General features: G+C 50.2%; 1 protein-coding gene across 3 annotated transcripts in view; it reads left to right on the top strand.

Moving 5' to 3' along the window:
• The window catches only part of ZHX2 (zinc fingers and homeoboxes 2), a 164698-nt gene that overhangs the window by 74271 nt on the left and 70150 nt on the right, over positions 1–20277 (top strand). The gene's annotated exons all lie outside the window — the stretch shown is intronic.

Below are 20277 nucleotides of genomic sequence, written 5' to 3'. Positions count from 1 at the left end.
CACACATATCACAGCACGTCGTGAACGTGATGGGGTGGGCAGCTCTCCAAGCGTGGTGGGGGTTTTGGCCAGAGGCTCCTGTCCCGTTCCAGGACCACCGAAAGATTAACCGGCTAGTCATACCATCTAGAGCTTTGATCCAGGCGACACAGACCCGAAAAGAAGGCATGGGGGACACTGGAGCCCCCCAGTCCCCCAGGCTGTGGGGGGACAGTGAGGGTGGCTTCCTAAGGGGGGTGGGGCACTTTGGCAAGACCAGTACCCCAGACTCAAGCTAGCGTGAGAAGAATTGCACCCAGACCCAGGTGGGGACAGTACTCGAGAGGGACACCCACTGTGAAGGGGAAGGTCTGAGTAATGAGCCCCCAGGCTTCCTTTGTGCTTTGTCACTGGGCCTTCTTCCCCTGGGCCTGGGTCAGCTGCAGCTGTAAATATTTATCACGGGCCCCTGAGGGCAGGGTGCAGTGGGAGGCCAGAGATGGGGTTTTTCTTTAAGAAACTGACAGCATGGATAAGAATTGAGTTTGACAGTCGCTGTGCATAGGCTGTCTGTTCAGCTGAGTCCTGAGCGCTGGGGGTGGGGGGGGGGTGCTGGGGGCGGTGGAGAGGGGGTATTGAAGACCAGCAATGGGAACAGAGGGCTGAACAATGCTTTTGAGCCATGGCTTGATGCTTCCTTGGCAAATCTTCAAACAGGAGTGGGGCTTTGAGGACAGGGGCTGTGCTCTTTGATTCACAGGAGCTGGCACATAGTAGGTGCTCAGTAAGTCATTGTCAGGTGACTGAAAGGGAAAACAACGAGGAGGCACCCGGGGAGGTGATGTCTAGTTAAGAGGAGCGGGGCCCCCAGAATCGATCTTCCCAGGTTCAAATCTCGCCTCTTCCACTAGCTGCTGGGCCATAGACCAGGACATAGTGCCAATAACCCTGAGCCCTATTTTTGTTCTACATGTGGGGCATGACCCTGAATTAAGGTTCAGTGTTGGGACAGGACAGTGTCCAGTGTTGGGGCAGGCTCAGTGATGGGACAGCATGAGTCAGAGGAGAGAGCTCTGGGCTGGGAGTCAGAAGACCTGGCTCAGCTGGAGGGTGGGGGGACAGGGAAGCAATCTCACCCCTGAGCCCACTCTCTAAGACAGTGATGCTGTGAGGAGGTGATCAAGGCGGCTCTATTTTTCCTGCTCTCTCTCTGATGGGCCATTGTAGTCCTGGCACCCTTCCAAAGGCAAGGGCAGCTCAGCCATTTATTACTTGTTGGGGGCCCTCCTGGAAAGTGGTCCAACGTCTCCGGACCTCCCTGTCCCCCAGTGAAAGGGAACCCAGTGCAAGCCTTCTTCTTTTGCAGAAATGGTCTTAACAACTTGAAAAGCACTGTACAAAAGATTCTGTTGATGCAGACAGAAAATCACTAAAGATGGGAGCTTGGGTAGCATAATCTCAAGCCTCCCAGCCGAAGCCCATTCCCTGTCCCCTCCCTGGTGACGCCGCCTCCACTGGGAGACCAGTTCTCCAAACGATGCAGGCACCACCCACTACACCAGGACCTGTAGCAGGTTCCAGATAAAAATTTGCACTTGCCTGAACTGGATGTAGCTGGCATCTGCCTAACTCCAAGCCTCAGACTCCACAAAATAGCCATATTTGCCCTGAAAGCAGGCCTAGGAGAGTCTGGAGGGCATTTCCAGGGAGGGCCCCTGTGGGCTGGTGTGGGTACACACCTGTAAGAGACACCGAGGCAGCCTTGATTGCCGAAGACTAGAGTCGGCTAAATGGGGGCGCGCTGCTGGCACCTTCGAGCAGCCACCTCTGAAACCATGTCTGAGGCAGGATACAGTGGCCCAGGATGCTATCCGGGTTGTTCCGGTGTGGGCCAGGCGCCACAGGCAGAGAGGGTCCGGCATCTCCAAAATGGGTAAAGGAGTGCCTGCTACACGTGTGAGTCATGCAGGTGTGGGGAGCCAGGGACCCTAAGGAGAGCCAGCTGTGCAGAGAGGCAGGGTGATGGTGTTATAGGCAGGTTAGAATAGGGATGAGGGAACAATAAAAAACAGGATGTCATGCATTAAGCAACATTCAGCCTACAAGTAGTCAGGGACCTGACTAAAGAATAAAATGCCCAGGCTCCTTTTTCGTTTTTTGTTTTTGTTTTTTTGAGACCCACACATGCACGTAAGTGCCTTAAAGGACTGAGAACGACCCATCCACCAGGGGTACTCGAGGGCACAGAGTATACTCGATATTCGGGGTATACTCCTGGCAAGTGCCAGGACACATGCATCAAGTGACCAAAACTAGGTATGTGCAAAGTCCCTCAAAGCTCCTCTAACATTAAAGGAAAAAAAATCCCCCATCCCTCCCGTGAACATTCAATGGCTCCCTTTAATGTCCCAGTAAGTGGGTGAGACCCAGGCTTCCTGGGGTGGCTCCCTCTCAGGGCTGGCACTCCCTTCTTGAGTGTTGCTTTCCCTTTCAATAAACTCTTTGCTGTTGCTTTTACCTTAAAAAAAAAATTGCATTTGCCTGAAACATTTATCAGGCGTCAGTAATAGACCCGGACTGCAGGGCTTGCTCAGGGACCCACCTTTCGCCTCCCCTGCCTGTCACACCGTGATCCTAGCTGGATAGTAGGACCGTAGTGAGCCAGAATCACTTAGCACACAAGCACTGCCCCTGTGCCTAGGGGATCTTCAAAGATGTCTAACATTTTGCCAAGTGACCTCAATTTTACTTCTGCCTTTAGTGGGACGGATACAGGGAGGAGGGGCTTTCCCGGCCAGCTTCAAAGAGGGAGCTCCATCAGTCACACAGCTTCTCTCAGCTTCTGTGCCACCTCTATTTAGATGAGGTGACCAGGCTAGGTCAGGGATGGTAAATAGATTTCATCTTCTGCCAACGCTGATCAACTGGTCTTGGCTGCCAGGGGCAGGGTATTGAGAAGGATTCTGAGGACTATCTAAGAAATGGTGTGCTGCAATGGATTAGTGATGTCTGCTCAGGCAGAGGACAGTACCATCTGTGGCAGTTTTTGACATGCCTGCACTACCCCTCCGCCCCCGCACCCCACCCCGTGCTTCATGTTTTATATCAACAGCCTTGTTTTGCCTCAGAGAGGCACAGCACAGCAAAACCTCATTAATCTGGCCCACTTTAGAACCCACCCAAGTGAGTGAAGAGTCTTAATCTTTGGGTGTCCGCTACATTCAGGAGCTTTGTTACCTTTCGGTGAATGGAATGAAATGAACTCACAAGTAGTTAACTGGTCCACAGTGATCTGTGCTTCGCAAGTCTGACCATAGGGCTGAGCGCAGCTGACCTGTACTTCTAGCACAACTTACTGTGTTTGTGTGCCGAGTGTGGATACCACCAAAAGAAACTCTGATAAAAGCAGAGTGTTTTTGAGGTACAAAACCATTCAATGGGCAGCTTGACTTCTATTTCAAATTGCCAGAGAATTTGAATTAGAGCTGGCTGCACTAGCCAGGAATAAGCTGTTTTTCCAGAATTATATGCACAAGATGAGACAAAACAGTCCAGAACTAGATTTTCCCTGAGCTTCCTGATCTGTAAAATGGGGAAATAATACACCCCATAGGGTTGTTTGGGAGAGTAAATGAGATAAAAACGCAGAAGAGACCTAGCAGGCGATCGTGCACACAAAAGCTGGTCAAAAAATGCTGTTTCTTCTCCCCTGTACCACCTCCTATCTATAGTCCCCTGAAAGCATAGCTTTCTTCTTACAATATGTTCGAGAAAATGCTGTTACAGATAGATTTTTTTAAAATAGTATCATACTTTTCAAATGACTCCTGTTTTTCAGAGCCTCTTCCTTTTTATTTCCAATGATTTTTCAACGGGAAAGTCCGCTTAAACCTTCAACTGGAGTTGCTCTCGGTCGTCCGGGTGTAGGAGCTGATGCTCCAAGGGTCCCGACGGGCACGTGCGTGAAGGCTGTGGTTGCAGGTCTCCCTAGAGGATGACTAGACCGTGTCGCTGTCTTCCCTTTAACTCGGCAGGTGTCGACACCCAAATACCGCTCCCTCCGTAGGGAGAGTCGGGACAGCAAAGGTGGAAAAATGCCGAATTGATACCAAGTGAATTTGAGTGTGAGCGTGTCAAAGAGGGGATCTACTTGTTAAAAATGGGTAGGAAATTGGAAATGGAACTCCAGTTTGGACCTTAGTCCCTGACAATCTTCAGGAGAAAGAAGTTCTCACTTAAAGAAATCAAGACCCATTGAATCTATGAGAGGCAGGGAGAGGAACCCACGTGGCCGGAGGGGCAATACTCCCCAGTCACAGGAGCCCGGGGTTGGGGAACGGGCCTGGGAGGCCCAGGGGAGCTGGTCAGGACTCCTGGGTTGTTGGCTGAGAGCAGAGGTTCTAAGGGGGCACTGGACAAGCGCGCGCCCTTTGTTCTGGTGCCTGGAGCATCTGTCCCGCCTTCTCCGGCCCGGGTGTGGACAGCCTCGTGCTTCTCCTTGGACTGGAACAGAACCGCTCTGCAACCCGTGCCCTGCTCCCCTGCCAGAAGCCTCATCTTGCCTGCCCCAGGAGAAGGCCTGGCCAGCAGCCTGCCCACTGCCCCATGGGCAGGGGAGGAGGGGCATGGACCCCTCACCCTCCCTCCCCTTCTTTCCCCTGAGCCTCCACTCCCTGTGTGATGACTGTGCTGTGGGTCCCTGTCCTCATCCTTGTCCAGCCTCGTCTTCTCGCTCCTGAGGATGGGGCTGAGAGTGCTTGGAGCAGAGGGGAGGCCTTGTGGTTGGCGGGGAGGGGGGACAGCCAGCATAGGCTCTCCTGGGGCGCTGTCACCTGGAGGCCCGGGCAGCCAGGGCTGTCTCCTTAGCACTTGAAACTCAGCAAGTCCTGCAGCTTCCTCTGAGGCCCCTGTCCCCTCTTTGGATCCCCATGGACCTTATGGCCCCACTACCCAGTGTGAGGCAGTGCCACAGGGTCATTAAGACCATGCGCTCTGGAGCTGGACTGGCTGGGTTAGCATCCCAGCTCCACCCTCACTGACCCCAGTGTTGGCCAAGTTATTCAACTTCTGTGTGCATCAGTTTCTTCATCTGTAAAATGGGCCAGCTCACAGGGTAGTTCGGACTCCTGAGTTTATGGTATGCGCTTAGAACAGGGACTGGCACAGAGTGAGTAAATCAAAATCAGTAAGAAATGCAGAAATCAGTGTGTCATGTGATAGCCTGATTGACACCAGCAAGATTTTAAGTTTCAGCCCACAGAAACAACATCCTTCCTTCTGCCTGTGGGTTCAGGAGGCTTTCAACTAGAGCCTGAGGGAGGGGAAGAATTTCCGCAGATAGGTGGCTGTGGAATCATGGGCAGAGATGCAGAGGGAGAGGACACCTGGGACATTTGGAGGATGCTAGAAGTCTGGCATTGCTGGAGCAGGTGGAGCCTGAGGGAGGAGCACGAGGCAGTTGAGATGGGCAAGCTTGGATGAGTCAAAGCCTGGAGATCCTCAAACGCCACGGTCAGGATTGGACTCCGCAGGAAGCAATACACAGCTGTCGGAAGTTGGAAACCAAGCAGGTGATGTGATGCACGACGTGGTCACGGTGCAGGGAGTAGGTTGCAGGTAAGACAGATCAAAGGCAAGACGCAGTTGGAGGCAGCTGCAGAGAGATGGCCCTGGAGAGAAGGTGTGACTGTGTGAACTGTGACGGACAGTCACGGCAGAGGCGAAGCGAGGGGAGTTGCCCCCAGCGTACTAGTTCAGAGAAAGCATAGACCGGTCTTGAACACAGAAAGTGGGGACAGAGGAGTCCAGAGGGAGTCCTACATTCCTGGCTTGGGAATCTGAGGGAGATCCTGCTGAGCGTGGTAGTGAACAGATAGAGAAAACGTGCCAGGTGGTACAGAAGGCGCTGGGAAGGTGGTAGCTGACGCACGTGTGGGATGCCCAGGGACCGGGGTGGGCAGCGTAGAGCAAGTGGTCAGGCACGTGGTCTCGGGAGTCCACATGGCATGAATCCAAATCCCAACTCCACCATTTACTAGCCGTGTGACCCTGGAGGGGTCATTTCCTTTTCCAGAGCTTCAGCGTCTTCATCTATATAATGGGGATTACACAGTTATTAGCTGCCTGAGAGGCTGTTTGGTCAGGACATGTAGCGTTAGGAGCTGTGCTGACGGAGAGTGCTTAGTAGGGGCAACCTTGCCTTACGGTAGCAGTGGTCTTGATATTAACTTTTAGTATTAGTATTCGTGTCCTCATCCTATTGGGGATGTCTAACATGGGCATAAGCGAGCCCAGGACAGGAGGGATTCATTCTGGAGTCCTCCACCCAGAGGTCAGTGGTTGTCAACCTGACAGGGGTGGTCCTGGGGGAGGAAGAGAAGGCCATCAACTGGGTTCTTTACAAATTGCATCACCCTCCCCAGCTGTGGCCTCACCACCCCACCCCCCCGCTGTCCTGTGAAAAATCAACATGGGTGACTGTCACCATTCCCAAAGGGCATGTGCCACGTCCCTCAGGCCTACTGGGAAGGAGTGAGATGGACAGACAGCTGACGGAGGAGCAAGGCAAGGCCATGGGGTGATTGCATTCTCTCTCAGGGACTGCTCAGAGCAGGGGACAGAACCTGGGGACACTATCCACATTTAAGAGGCAAGACCGGAAAAAACAAACTCAGTCGGGAAATGGAGCTACCGCTGTCCCAGGTGCCGCTAATATGAAATTCACTCAGTCCTGCCTGACTGGACATGAAGACCCCATAAAAGGCGGGCGGTTCTGCACAATCCGGGTGCGGGTTCAAACCACACTCCCACTCAGCACGTGAGGGGTCCTCTGCTCCTTCCTCCAGCAGCAGTAGACTCTGTATCTGAGTTGAACAGGAGAGATGGCCTCCCACCTTCCCCTCCTGTCCATCTAACACTTGCCCTGGTGCCCTGCCCTGAACCCTGTTCCGTGTTATTTCAGAGCCCAGTTTATTGGCCAAGGAAATGATAACACCTGGAACCAGGAGGTAACAAGGCTCAAGTGGATATTCAATTATATTAGTCAGACTTTTGGTTACAAGCTTAGAGATCTGATTCAAATTGACGGAAGTATAAAAAACAAAAAAGCAGTTCATGTAATTGAAAAGTCTGAGCTGCTCTGGCCCTGAGCCCAGCTGGATCTAAACAATGTCAGCAGGCATCGCTTCTCTCTGTCTCTAGACTCAGATTTCTTGTGTGGGCTTCGCTCAGGCAAGTTTTCCCCCCAGAGATCCAGCAGCTTCTCTCGGCAACCCCCACAGAAAGAGAGCTTTGCTTTGGTGGCCATCCTAGCGGATGCCCTGGGGTTGAGGGGTTCGGGTCACGTGTCCGTGCCTAAGCCAAGGATTGCTGTTTGAGCAGCATCAGTGAGCGTACAGGGGAGGCTGGCTCACCCACCAGCCCGGGCAGGATGCTATCTTTGCTTTAAGTGAGCTCTCAGCTGATGAGGCTTCTCCTTTGTATGGCCAACAGGGTATCTGTTCCGTGGTTCCAATCGCTCTTCGTGCCTGAAACCACTCACACTGTTCTCGAGGTCAGAAGTCTGAAATGGGTCTCGCTGAGCTAACATCAGGGTGGCAACAAGATGCATTCCTTTTTGGAGACTCTGGTAGAGAATCCGTGGCTTGCCTTTTCCAGCTGCTAGAAGCTTCCCTAATTCCTTAGTTCATGGTTCTTCCATCTTCAAAGCCAGCAATGGCCAGTTGAGTTTCCCTCCTGCTGCATTACTCTGAAGCTGACTTTTCCGCAGCTCTTTTCAATCTCTTACGACTCTTGTGATTACATTGTGCCGACACAGATAATCCAGGATACTCCCTTTATTTTAAGGTCGGCTGATTAGCCACCTTAATTCCTCTTTGCCATTTAAAGTAACATTCACAGGGGCGCCTGGGTGGCGCAGTCGGTTAAGCGTCCGACTTCAGCCAGGTCACGATCTCGCGGTCCGTGAGTTCGAGCCCCGCGTCGGGCTCTGGGCTGGTGGCTCGGAGCCTGGAGCCTGTTTCCGATTCTGTGTCTTCCTCTCTCTCTGCCCCTCCCCCGTTCATGCTCTGTCTCTCTCTGTCCCAAAAATAAATAAAAACGTTGAAAAAAAAATTAAAAAAAAAATAAAGTAACATTCACAGGCTCTGGAGATTAGGGCTTGGGCGTGTCTGGGGGCTGTTTTTCTGCCTGCCACAGCTATTGTCATTAGTGTTGTAATATTTAGGCAATATTTGCCATGACCAAGGCCATTTGCTAAACTCCTAACCACCCAGAGGCAGGGTACAGCAAATAACCCCCATTTTACCATCAAGGAAACTGAGGCACCAAAAAATGAGTCACTTCCAAAGTAACACATTCAGTGACAGTAGAGTTGGGGCTGCATCACAGGTCTGCCAGACCCCAGAGTCTGGCTCTTTACCAGGTCAGCTGGTGGAAGATGTCGGGAGTGTTGGACTAACAGAAAACAGAGTGGAGGCAGATGGATGGAGTGGTGGTGAAGTTCTCTGGCACCAGACCCCCTAGGGTTTATGTGCCGGCTCTGTCCTTCACTAGCCGTGTGACCTTGGCCCCGGTCACCCCACTTTTCCATGCCTCCCTTCGTCAACCAGAAAACGAGCCTTGCAGGACTCCCAAGAAATCACCAGGGCTGGTTTTATTTTGATTTTTAAAGTAAAATTGCCAGACCCAAGTTTTTCTTTTTTATGTGTAGCTTCAACCCACTTTTAGTGGGAGAAAAAGCCATGTATACATCTCCTTTAACTTTGCTTTCCTTTTTTCCTGTTTCCTCATAAGACAGCATGGCAAGGATCAGCCAACTATGCCTATCTCTGAGCAGCCTGTGAGCTAAGAATGGTTTTATATTTTTAAAGGATTTTAAATACACACACACACACACACACACACACACACACGCAACAGAGAGTGCATGTGACCCAGCAAGCCTAAAATATTTACTATCTGGCCCTTTACAGAAAAAGTTTGCCAACCTCAGAAAGAACAAGGCAGTTGAGTCGACCAGACCTGGGTTTGGATCCTGTATTATATGGTCATGGTCCGGTTAGACCTTTAGACCGTGAAAGCACCATGGGGCCCCCTTGGGGTTTTCCCCTCCGGGTGGGGGCGGGAACACAAGGGTGGTGGTCAGTATGTGATTGGGCACCTACTCTGGGTAAGAGCGTCACCTGTCGTCCCCTCACCAGCCAGGTGCACCCATGGGGGACAAGCCACTTGGGAGAGCAGGCCACTCGCTTACGAGTGACACAGTGGGAGGAGATGGAATGGGGATTTGAACCCAGGCAGTCCGAGTCTGCACTCGCCTGCCTTGCCTCCCTGTTGTTTCCATTGATTTTTTCAGGCAAGGGAATCATTGGCTGTGCCTTCCCCCTTCTCAGGCTTTCCCCGACTCTCTGCAAAATTCCTTCCCACTGTAAAGTGGGAGAGTGGTCAGAAACAGCTCTCATGAGAACCATTTAAAATTTTGGTTCTGGCATTCATCTGTCCATCCATCCGTCTATCCAGCAAACACAGCACAGCACCAGGAATGGGTGAGAGAACATGCCTTTTTAAAAAACAAATTCTAGGGGCGCCTGGGTGGCGCAGTCGGTTAAGCGTCTGACTTCAGCCAGGTCACGATCTCGCGGTCCGGGAGTTCGAGCCCCGCATCAGGCTCTGGGCTGATGGCTCAGAGCCTGGAGCCTGTTTCCGATTCTGTGTCTCCCTCTCTCTCTGCCCCTCCCCCGTTCATGCTCTGTCTCTCTCTGTCCCAAAAATAAATAAACGTTGAAAAAAAATTTAAAAAAAAAAATAAAATAAAATAAAAAACAAATTCTAATGTTTATTTTTGAGAGAGACCGAGCATGAGAGGGGGAGGAACAGAGAGAGAGACATACAGAATCCAAAGCAGGCTCCAGTCTCTGAGCTGTCAGCACAGAGCCCAATACGGGGCTTGAACCCACAAACCGTAGGATCATGACCTGAGCTGAAGTCAGATGCTTAACCGATTGAGCCACCCAGGTGCCCCAAGAGAACACGTCTTTAAGAGTGACAAAGACACAACCCCAAGTCCTTGGGTCCTCTGCGTTCATTGTTATGGGGAGGCATACAGGGAAACTCATTAAATAGCACCACGCACTTGATTAATATGCTGTAATTCGGGCAGCACCAGACTATTTCAGCACCCCTCCCCCCACCCAGTTACCATGACAACATTATTTCAACAAACAGCTCCTTAATACTTAACAAAAATTATGCTCCTGCCAGGTGAGCAGAAGAACCACCACACTACAAAGGGCTTAGAGGGGTTTACAAAGACATTTTTATATGAAGCCATCAGTTTCCCCTGATCCCTGCGTGCCATCCGTCACCAGAAAATGCAAGTGTTCTGGGGGCTGGGCGCCAATGTGATGCCAGGCCTCCGTTACATGCAGCAATTGAGAGTTGTCACTTTTTTAATGCAGAATGTCACAACGGCTCCGTGAGGACGGGTAGCGTGATAGCATTATTAAACGCTTCTTTGTACACCAATCTACTAATTTCACCCCAGCTCGCCTGAGGCTGCTGAAAGCCTTGTTTGCTTCCTGTGCCTTGAATCAAGCTGGATTGCGAGACGGCGTGTGGAGAGCCCAGAGCGTGTGTGCGCCACTGTGAGAAGGGGCTCGTTTCCTCTTCCAGGCGCCATCTGGTCCCACCCGGTCGATTCAGTAAGGAGCAGGTGCAGGGATCAGGAGACCCAGTCCTCTGCCCTCAAGGGGGCTAGAGATGAAAGAGAAAAGACCAAGGAGACACGGAACATTCTGTGGCAGCCTCCACCAATATGATGGTCTGACATGTGCTGAGCATTGAGAAGGCACAAATTAATTACACATCCCAGACCCCCATTGGGAAGGATGGGTTAATAACTGTAATAAAGTAGGGAGAGTGGAGAGTGCTATCATGGTGATCTATTAGCTGTATGCTCTTAGGTAGGTTACTTAACTTCTCTGTGCCTCTGTTTTTTCATCCATAAATTGGAGATAACACTACCTATAGGACAACCTAACTGTTGTCATGAGGTTTAAAAAATGAAATAAACGTATAAAAAGCACTAAAACGGTTCTTAAAATACTCAAAACAGTAGGCACATGGTAAGTATTAAATAACTGCTAGCTAGGATTTCAGGTTCCCATGGTACCATGCATACAATTATAATAATAGCTCACATCTATTAAGGGCTTACTGTGCCTCGCACAACGCTGAGCGCTGGTGCTGTACTATCTCATTTAATCCTCACATTCGTCCTGTGAGATAGATACTCTCATTATCTCCACCTTGTTGTAGACGAGGAGGCTGAGGCTCAGAGGGGTTGGGGAACTTGCCTGAAGTTGCGAGGCTTCTTGTTTGTAAGAGGGGCTGTTTGTAAGAGGGGATTGGAATTCAGTTTGTCTGCGTTTGCCACCTAACAAAACGCCAAGGGCAGTACCACACGGAGCACACCGGTGGTGCTGGGGGAGCACGGGTGCCCTGCTGGTGGCTCCAGGGAGGGCTGTCTGGGGGCAGCGGCTGTAGGTACTTTGAAGGCTCCTGTATAGTCGTGGAGAGAGGATGGGGTTTGAAGGCAGAGGGGCAATTCTAAGTAGGAGGACTAAGTAGCTGCATTTGTAGAAGCACTGTCTTGTTGACCATCCGAAGGGCAGATTCGTGGCATTGAGTGGGACCTTATCTATCTATTTAAAATATACATTGGGCTTTTATTTAAAATAAGTGGACTGGAAGAAGAAGCATGAGACCTAAGGGGGAGAGAAAAGCCTTTAGAATTTTCCATTTTCTTGGATCAGGATTTCATTGGGATAATATGACTGGGTCTACATCGAGTGTGCATGTCTATGCAATATGGAAACATTTTGCCCCAGTATCTCCAAAAGCAGAGAAAGGAAGGTTTAGATTGTGTAGCAAATTATAACCATAGCCATAATGCACTGTATTTTTTAATATATACATATGTATGTGTGTATCAGCTATTTATTACCACAATAGTGCTTCATAACAAGCAACCACCAACCTCACCCATGAACAACAAGAAGCATTTATTTAGCTCATAATCTACAGGATTTAGCCTTCATGGATTGGGTTCACTCATGAACCTGAGGTTAGCTAAAGGTTATGTGGCTCTGCTGATCATGGCTGGATTTACCCGCATCTTTGGGGTTGGCTGATCTAAGATGACCTCAGCTGGGATGACAGGGGTGAGTGGATAAAGCCCCACACATGGTTGACCCTCTAGTAGTCTTGCTCAGGCATAGGAGCAAGGGTGCAATCTGAAAGGTGCCAGTGCTTTTGCAAGCCTTGGCTTGCATCCTGTCTGCTAACAAACCTCCAGTTGGACAAAGCAAGTCACATGGCCAGAGTCACAGTGGGAGAGCTCAAGAAGGTTACATGTCAAAGAGTATGGGTTGGGGGGGCGCCTGGGTGGCTCAGTCAGTTAAGGAGTTAAGCATCTGACTTTGGCTCAGGTCACAACCTTACGTTTGTGGGTTTGAGCCCTGCATCAGTCTGTGAGCTGACAGCCTGGAGTCTGCTTCAGATTCTGTGTCTCCTTCTCTCTCTGCCCGTCCCCTGCTCATGCTCATTTGCTCTCTCTCTTAAAAGTAAATAAACATTTAAATTTTTTTTAAAAAAAGAGTAGGATGGATACAGGGAAGGATATAGAATCGGGACTATCAGTGTAACCAGTAACATGTTTCCCAAAGTCCACCAGATGAAAGCATCAAGCCATCTGGGAGGAGGAATCCTCAAAGGCAGACTTGGAATAGTCATATGATTTCTTCTGGTCTGAGAGCTACAAGGTGACCTTGACCTCAAAGTGAGTCCTCAGTGCATGGCATTTAAGCCAGCGTCTGTGTCTTCAACATCATACCTAATCCCTGACCCGAGGTGTCTGCAGTGACAAGTAGAACCCATCACTACAGGGAGGGGGACCTCGTGTACCCCCGGTAGCACTTGGTTTGGATGTACTGCTTGTCCTAAGCTGCTTCTCTAGACGGCAAGGACAGCGCAGCCCTGGGAACTCAAGGTTGGCCATGTGTCTCCTGGCAGAACTTAGTACCCAAGGTTTGCCCTAAAGGCAGTCTGTCTAGAAATATAGGTCAAATGAAAGGAAGGTCTATCTAAGGAATTCTTTTTTCTTCCACATCATTTATTTAATAGTAGCCCAATACCTTGACTTTGCGCTCTACTGGATACTCATAACAATAAGGACTAGCATTATTCCATTTCACAGATGAGGAAACTGAGGCCAAGAGAGCTGAAGTGACTTTGTCAGAGTGGCCAAGCCAGCTGTGCAGCCCAGCCCGCTCACTCGCTCGCGCTCTCTCTCTCTCTCTCCTCTCTCTCTCTCTCTCTCTCCTCTCTCTCTCTCTCTCTCCTCTCTCTCTCTCTCCTCTCTCTCTCTCTCTCCTCTCTCTCTCTCTCTCTCTCTCTCTTTACCGCCAATGATCTGCAGCTCAGCCCTAGGGACTGTGTTCACATCCCCATTCTGCCTCTTGCAGACATGTGGCCTTGGACATGTCACTCACCTAATTCTCTGTGCCTCTGGAGAGAATCTTATCTCCCCGATGGGGCTGTTATGAGAAGTAAATGAGTTTAAAATTAAGGACTAAGATTCTTGAGTACTGCCCTGAAGTTGGACATATTCCTAGAACTCTCCCTGAACCCTCAAAACCACTCTGAGGAAAGTACTGTTCTTACCCCACTTTTACAGATAAGAAGCTGATGTTCAGGGACAGAGTGACCAGCCAGAGGACCCACCAAGGTGGGGCTGGGGCTTGGACACAGGCTGTTGGCCTCCAGAGCCTGTGAACGTCTGCTTCCCGTGCAAGGATTCAACAAGGACACCATAATAAATACTAGCTGTCCTTGTCCCTTTGGAAGCCTGAGATTGAGAAGCACATTGGGGAGAACATGCCACAAGAGAAGCAAAGGTGAAACCCTGGCACCACTCTAAAAAGCATCTAAAACAGATGCTGCCCCAGCATTTGGTCCCTTCTGACGATAGGAGCATCATGTTAGAGAGCCCCTGAGGTCATACCCCAACACACACACACACACACACACACACACACACACACACACACACACACACACACACAAAACTACCAAAGCGTGCGTTCACTGAACCCGGTGACTCAGAAGGCAGTGGCACCATCTCTGTAAATCCGAACACTTGATTAACACCGAATGACCTACGTGACCAAATTCATCTGATTGAGATGCATTATCACCACCAGTTCATTTGCTGGGCGCGTGAGTGTTGCTAACAGGCTCCAGCTTGAGCACACAAACCCTCCATCGTCATCCTTATGCACCACATACCTGTAAAGCTTTCTAGGCACCTTGACAGGGGGCCTTTTCACTCCTCGAGGGAGGTTAAAGCAGGGATGGTATCTGTTTTACAGTTTAAAAAACAAAGGCCAGAGCAGTGACACTTTGGCTGCCGGCCCTTAGGAGAGACAAAAGAGGTCCAGGCCAACACAAACTAAAACTGTTTCTTTGTGTTCAATCACAATCTTGGGTCCAGATTTCTTTTTTATCATGTACTGTCTGTGTGACCTTGGGGAGGTTACTGTATTTCTCTGTGCCTCTGTTTTCTCCTCTGTAAAGTGGGGATAATAGTGTTTACCTGTTAGAAATGGTAAGAGGATTCAGCATTTCATCTATGTCATGTGCTTACAGTAGTACCTGGAACGAACATACGAAGCATGTGGTAAATGTTGCCTATTGCCATTACTGTGTGCATTTTTGATTAATCATAAATGGAAATTAAGTAGGGTTTGATAAGTGTAGCTTGTGGACAAAAATCCTTATCAGGCGTGAGGGTGGAGTCACAACAGGCGTCTTGCGTGACGAAAATATTGAGGAGTCCGTTAGGATACATGGCCAAGGTCACCCTGCTGGTGAGAGGCCCCGTGGAGATGAGAAGCCGTCTGACCCCAAAATCTAGATCCTTTCTGTTTTACCAGGCTTCCTGACTGTCCTTAGCAGGAGATCTGTCCCTTCCCTGAGTCACCCATCCTGTCACTCCATAACTCCGGTATTGGCAAAATGCCTGGGCTCATGTACCTAATGGAAACCTCCCCATCTCCTTAAAACTTCCAGCCAGCAAATTTAATGGAGCTGTGAACCCAGGTTTGCATTAGCCATTCAAAAAGGATACAGTTTGTATCTGAGAACACTTAATTAAGCACTAGGCTTAATTAACTTAAATCAATCTCGCTCCTTACTCCCGAGCCCCCCTCAAAAAAGAAGGCTGCGTAAAGTATAGTCCTTAACTGGAAGTTCTGATTTTAGCTGTTTCTAATCAGACTCAAAATTGCCAGCTTGTTGTCTTAATCTGCCCCTGAGATATCAGCCTTCCCTGTGTGATTAATCTTTCCTTTCTTTGGCCACGTTTCAGACCTAGACAAGCATTGCACTGCGGCTTATCATGTTGTGGTTATTGTTCCCTGAAAGGGATGAATGGAAGCAACCGCCTTTCCTTGCATAATTTGTCAAACACCCACACACCCCTCTTTTTATTTTTAATTCCAAAGCCAGCCGATGAGCTTTGCACTTTTGCAACTTTGCCTCCACCCTTAAGAATCTTCATTAATTAAAAAAAAAAAATTTTTTTTTTAATGCTTATTTATTTTTGAGAGACAGAGTGTGAGCAGGGAAGGGGCAGAGAGAGAGGGAGACACAATCCAATGCAGGCTCCAGGCTCTGAGCTGTCAGCACAGAGCCCGACGCGGGGCTCTAACCCACGAACCGTTAGATCATGACCTGAACCGAAGTCGGACGCTTAACCGACTGAGCCACCCAGGTGCCCCAATTAATTTTTTTTTTATGTGTTTTCTTCCTTTCGCTAGAGAATAGTGACTTGCCCCAAACTGCAAAATAACAAAATGCACAAAACCGGACCGTGGGTCCTGCAGAACTTCTCCCTTTCCTTCCATGTCCACGGGGGCAACTGTGATGCCTGCCACCTCCAAGGCCTCCTCTGCCACCCTGGCCCAGACCTCATCTTTCACCTGGGCCTGATGGGCCCCCCTTCCCCCCCTTACAGTCTTGCTTGCAATCCACCCTGCACACCTCTGCCAAAGTTACCTTTTTACTATACAAACCAAGTCACGTCACTCCCAAGGATTATAACCATCCAGTAGCTTCTCCCTGCAATTCAGCTGATGTCCAGACTCCTTTCCCCAGCTGACCAAACCTTAAGTAAAAGATCCCGCCCTTCTCTACCCATCAAGCCCCTACCGTCTCCTCCACTGAGTACCCGCCATGCTGGCTTTCTTCCTGTTCTAAGGGACCCCAAGCCCACTTTCTCCCTGGTGCACTTGCCGTCCCCTACATGTGCAGTGTTCTGTCCTGGGTTCCCAAGAAAACAGAGGCGGAGGCACAGCTCCTAATGGTCTACGCGGGGATGGGGACAGATGTGCGATCCCCAGGAAGCAACAACAACAAGGCAAAAGGGAAGTTCAGGTGAAAAGAGAAAACCGTGTTCGGGGTGGGTTGTTCAGCTGACTGACCGCTTCACGAGGAACTCCAGCCCGCTGCTGTGATACACGGATGGTGGTGTGGGATGTAGTCAGCTATACTGTGATGCCACATCCGCGTGCCTCAAATCTGCCACATGGTGCAAAACCGCACAGTAAAAATCACCGGGCCCAATCGCGGGGAGGATGAAGTTAGGGCCACAACTCTCAAAAACTTTGTCCTAATAAGAGCAGTGGCACGGTTTTACACGTTACACATGGTTTAGAAAGGCACAAATGCTGCAGTAAATACAGCGTTTTTCCTTGCCACGAGAACCGTGTGTTTGAGGAACTGGGTGGCAGAAGGCGGCAACTTGTGGGTCACCGTGGCGTAGTAGAGGGACGAAAGCCGCAACACCAGCTGTGACGGTCGTGACTCGTCACGCACAAGGTAAACTGAGGTAGCCGGCACTCATTTGAGGTGGATTTCTGTTCATTTCTGTGGATTTCGGTTCAGGTGGGTGAAGTCTGTTCACCTGTGGTTTCTCACGGATGACCTCGGGCACAAGCACGTGCAAAACCCATGGCTTACTCCACCGGGGTCCTGTTGCAACAGATTTGCATTTTCCAGACCGGCACTGCAGCCGACCTGACAGGGCTGTGTCCCAGAAAAGCCCGTCGGGGGAGGGTGTCAGAGTTCCCCCTTCAGCATCAGCACTGACTCTCCGTGCTCAGGGGGCTGAGCCTGAAGGAGGAGCCAGAGCCCTTAGGCCTGGTCAGGTGGGACCCGAGGCCAGCGGAGGGGGTGATGTTGGCCACGCTGAAGCCCGCCCTCACGTGAGAGAGCTGGGGGGAACACCCGGGGCCCCGCGCGGCCCAGCAAATCCAGCACCGTGCCGGGCCCGGCACCTGCTCTTGCCTCGTCCTTACGCGTCCCACCGCTGGTGGTTCATTCTTCCACTTAAAGACACCCCTTTGGGGTGGAGGCGAGGGCCGCGGGCAGACTGGCAGCAACACCGGGGGGCTCCAAGCAAAAAATGGGAAGCCGCGGGAGCCGGACAGACGTGGTGGGATTTGGATGTGTTAAATCCTGCCCTACAGCCGTGCGGGAACTAGCTCGCTGGGGAGAAGCCCAACTAGGAGGGCGATGACAGCTTGGACCAGGGGTGCAGGAGTGAAGCTGTGGGAGGCGGGCAGGTGGGGGGTGTGTTTTGGAGAAAGAGCCGACAGACTCACTGATGGAGAAATGGGGTTGTGGCCTGTCAGGGCTCCCCCGGTGAGACCCTCCTGGCTCATGAGAAAGTCCCCGGATTACCACCTTACCACCGTCAGGAGACAGGCAGACCCTGGTTCAATGTGGTATTTGGCGAGTCGGTGACAGCTTAAAATCATCTAGATGTTGAATTTGTCATCTCTGGAGTGCTTAGCTGGGATCAAAGCAAACACACCCAACTCTTGGGACATGCAGGGGCCTTGGGAGGCCTGGGGGGAAGGGGGTGGCACCACCTGCCACCTAGTGAAGGGAAGGCCCCTCCCAGGGGGTGGGGTTTTATGTGGGAGATTTGGGGTGGCATTGAAAGTTCTCACCTTGAGAGCAGACAACAAAATGTTTAAAACAGTGCTTCTCAGAAGTGGGAGGCATGAGGGAGCACTTTTGCTCCCCACCCCTGCCCGGAGGACATTTGGCAGCATCTGGACACTTCTTTTTTTTTTTTTTTTTTTTAATTTTTTAATGTTTGTGTTTGTGTATTTTTAAAAAAATTTTTTTTTAACATTTATTTATTTTTGAGACAGAGAGAGACAGAGCATGAATGGGGGAGGGGCAGAGAGAGAGGGAGACACAGAATCGGAAGCAGGCTCCAGGCTCTGAGCCGTCAGCACAGAGCCCGACGCGGGGCTCGAACTCACAAACCACGAGATCATGACCTGAGCCGAGGTCGGCCGCTTAACCGACTCAGCCACCCAGGTGCCCCAATGTTTGTGTATTTTTGAGAGAGAGAGAGCATGAGCTGGGAAGGGGCAGAGAGAGAGAGAGAAGAAAACAGAATGTGAAGCAGGCTCCAGGCTCTGAGCTGTTAGCACAGAGCCCGACGCGGGGCCCAAACCCACCATCCGTGAGATCATGACCTGAACCCATGTCAGACGCTCAGCTGACTGAGCCACCCAGGTACCCCTGGAGACATTTTTGATTCATCACAATTTCAGGCAGGGTTGCTGCTGACATCTAGTAGGTGAAGGATTTTTTTTTTTTTTTCTATTTTAGAGAGGGCACGTGCAAGTGGAGGAGAGGGGCAGAGAGAGAATCTTTTTTTTTTTAATTTTTTATGTGAATTTTGAGAGAAGAGAGAGCATGAGTGGGGGAGGGGCAGAGAGAGAGGGAGACACAGAATCCAAAGCAGGCTCCAGGCTTTGAGCTGCCAGCACAGAGTCCGATGCAGGACTCGAACCACGGACCACGAGATCATGACCTGAGCCAAAGTCAGATGCTTAACTGGCTGAGCCACCTGGGCACCCGACAGTGAAGGATTTTAGTGCGCTGCTAAACATGCAGCGCATGACATGCCCCCCTCAGCTAGAAGTTAGTTGGCCCCAAATGTCACGTATGCCAAGGTTGAGAAACCCTGATTATGTCCCGAACACCCAACACTAGGGGGAGGGGGGGCAGCCTTTTCAGGTCTGTTACAAAATCCCATAGTCTAGAACACTGATCATGTGGCTGGTGGGTCTGGTGTCTACACCTGATACTGGAGTTTATTGCTCTGTATATTCGAGGTACATTAATGGAAAGTTGAGTACACATATATTTAGCTCAGCATTTCTGAAAGGCTGCCAATTCAGGGAAAAAAAATCAATTAAAATGCACAAAAATGCCATTAAAAGTTAAGCAATATGGGGGCGCCTGGGTGGCGCAGTCGGTTAAGCGTCCGACTTCAGCCAGGTCACGATCTCGCGGTCCGTGAGTTCGAGCCCCGCATCGGGCTCTGGGCTGATGGCTCAGAGCCTGGAGCCTGTTTCTGATTCTGTGTCTCCCTCTCTCTCTGCCCCTCCCCCATTCATGCTCTGTCTCTCTCTGTCCCAAAAATAAATAAAAAATAAACGTTGAAAAAAAATATTAAAAAAAAAAAAAGTTAAGCAATATGTGCCAAACACTGGACACAAGCAAGATGCCTCTCCGTAGGTGAATGGATGAATGGATGTGGTATATCCACCCAGTGGAGTGTTATTCAGTCATAAGAGGAAATGATGAGCCAACAGGCCAAGGAAAGATTCGCAGGAACCTTAAGTGCAGATTGGTAAATGAAGGATGAAGTGGTTGCATATTGTAGGATTTCAACTTGGTCACATTACCTAGTAGAGGGGAAACTACCCAGACTCTAAACACGTCAGCAGTTGCCAGGGGTGAGCAGGAAAGGAGAGAGGGGTGACCAGGTGGGGCACAGGGAGGGTTCATGGCAGGGAAACCTTCCTGTGTGATGCTGTAATGGGGGACTCATGTCCCATGTGTGTCAAGACCCATTAAATGCACAACACAAAGAGTGAAACCTGGTGTAAACCGATGAACTTCGGTTAATAATCACTTTGGTTGTATCAATATAGGTTCATCAGTTGTAGCACATGTACCACACCAGTACAAGTGCAAGAAGTTACTAGGGGAAACAGAGGAAGTGGGGAGAGAAGAGTGATATGGGAACTCTGTACTTTCTGCACATTTTTTCCAGAAAACCTAAAAGAGCTCTAAAAATTAGTCTATTGATTTTTTAAACATTAAGCAATATAACAGAATTAACAAAATTATTATAATTATCATAAT

Source organism: Puma concolor, chromosome F2 (genome assembly GCF_028749965.1).
Source record: "Puma concolor isolate L17-30 chromosome F2, mPumCon1.1.hap2, whole genome shotgun sequence".
In the NCBI taxonomy this organism is placed as follows: domain Eukaryota; kingdom Metazoa; phylum Chordata; class Mammalia; order Carnivora; family Felidae; genus Puma; species Puma concolor.
Note: the sequence above shows the minus strand (reverse complement) of the source record. Positions and strands in the feature narration are given on the sequence as shown.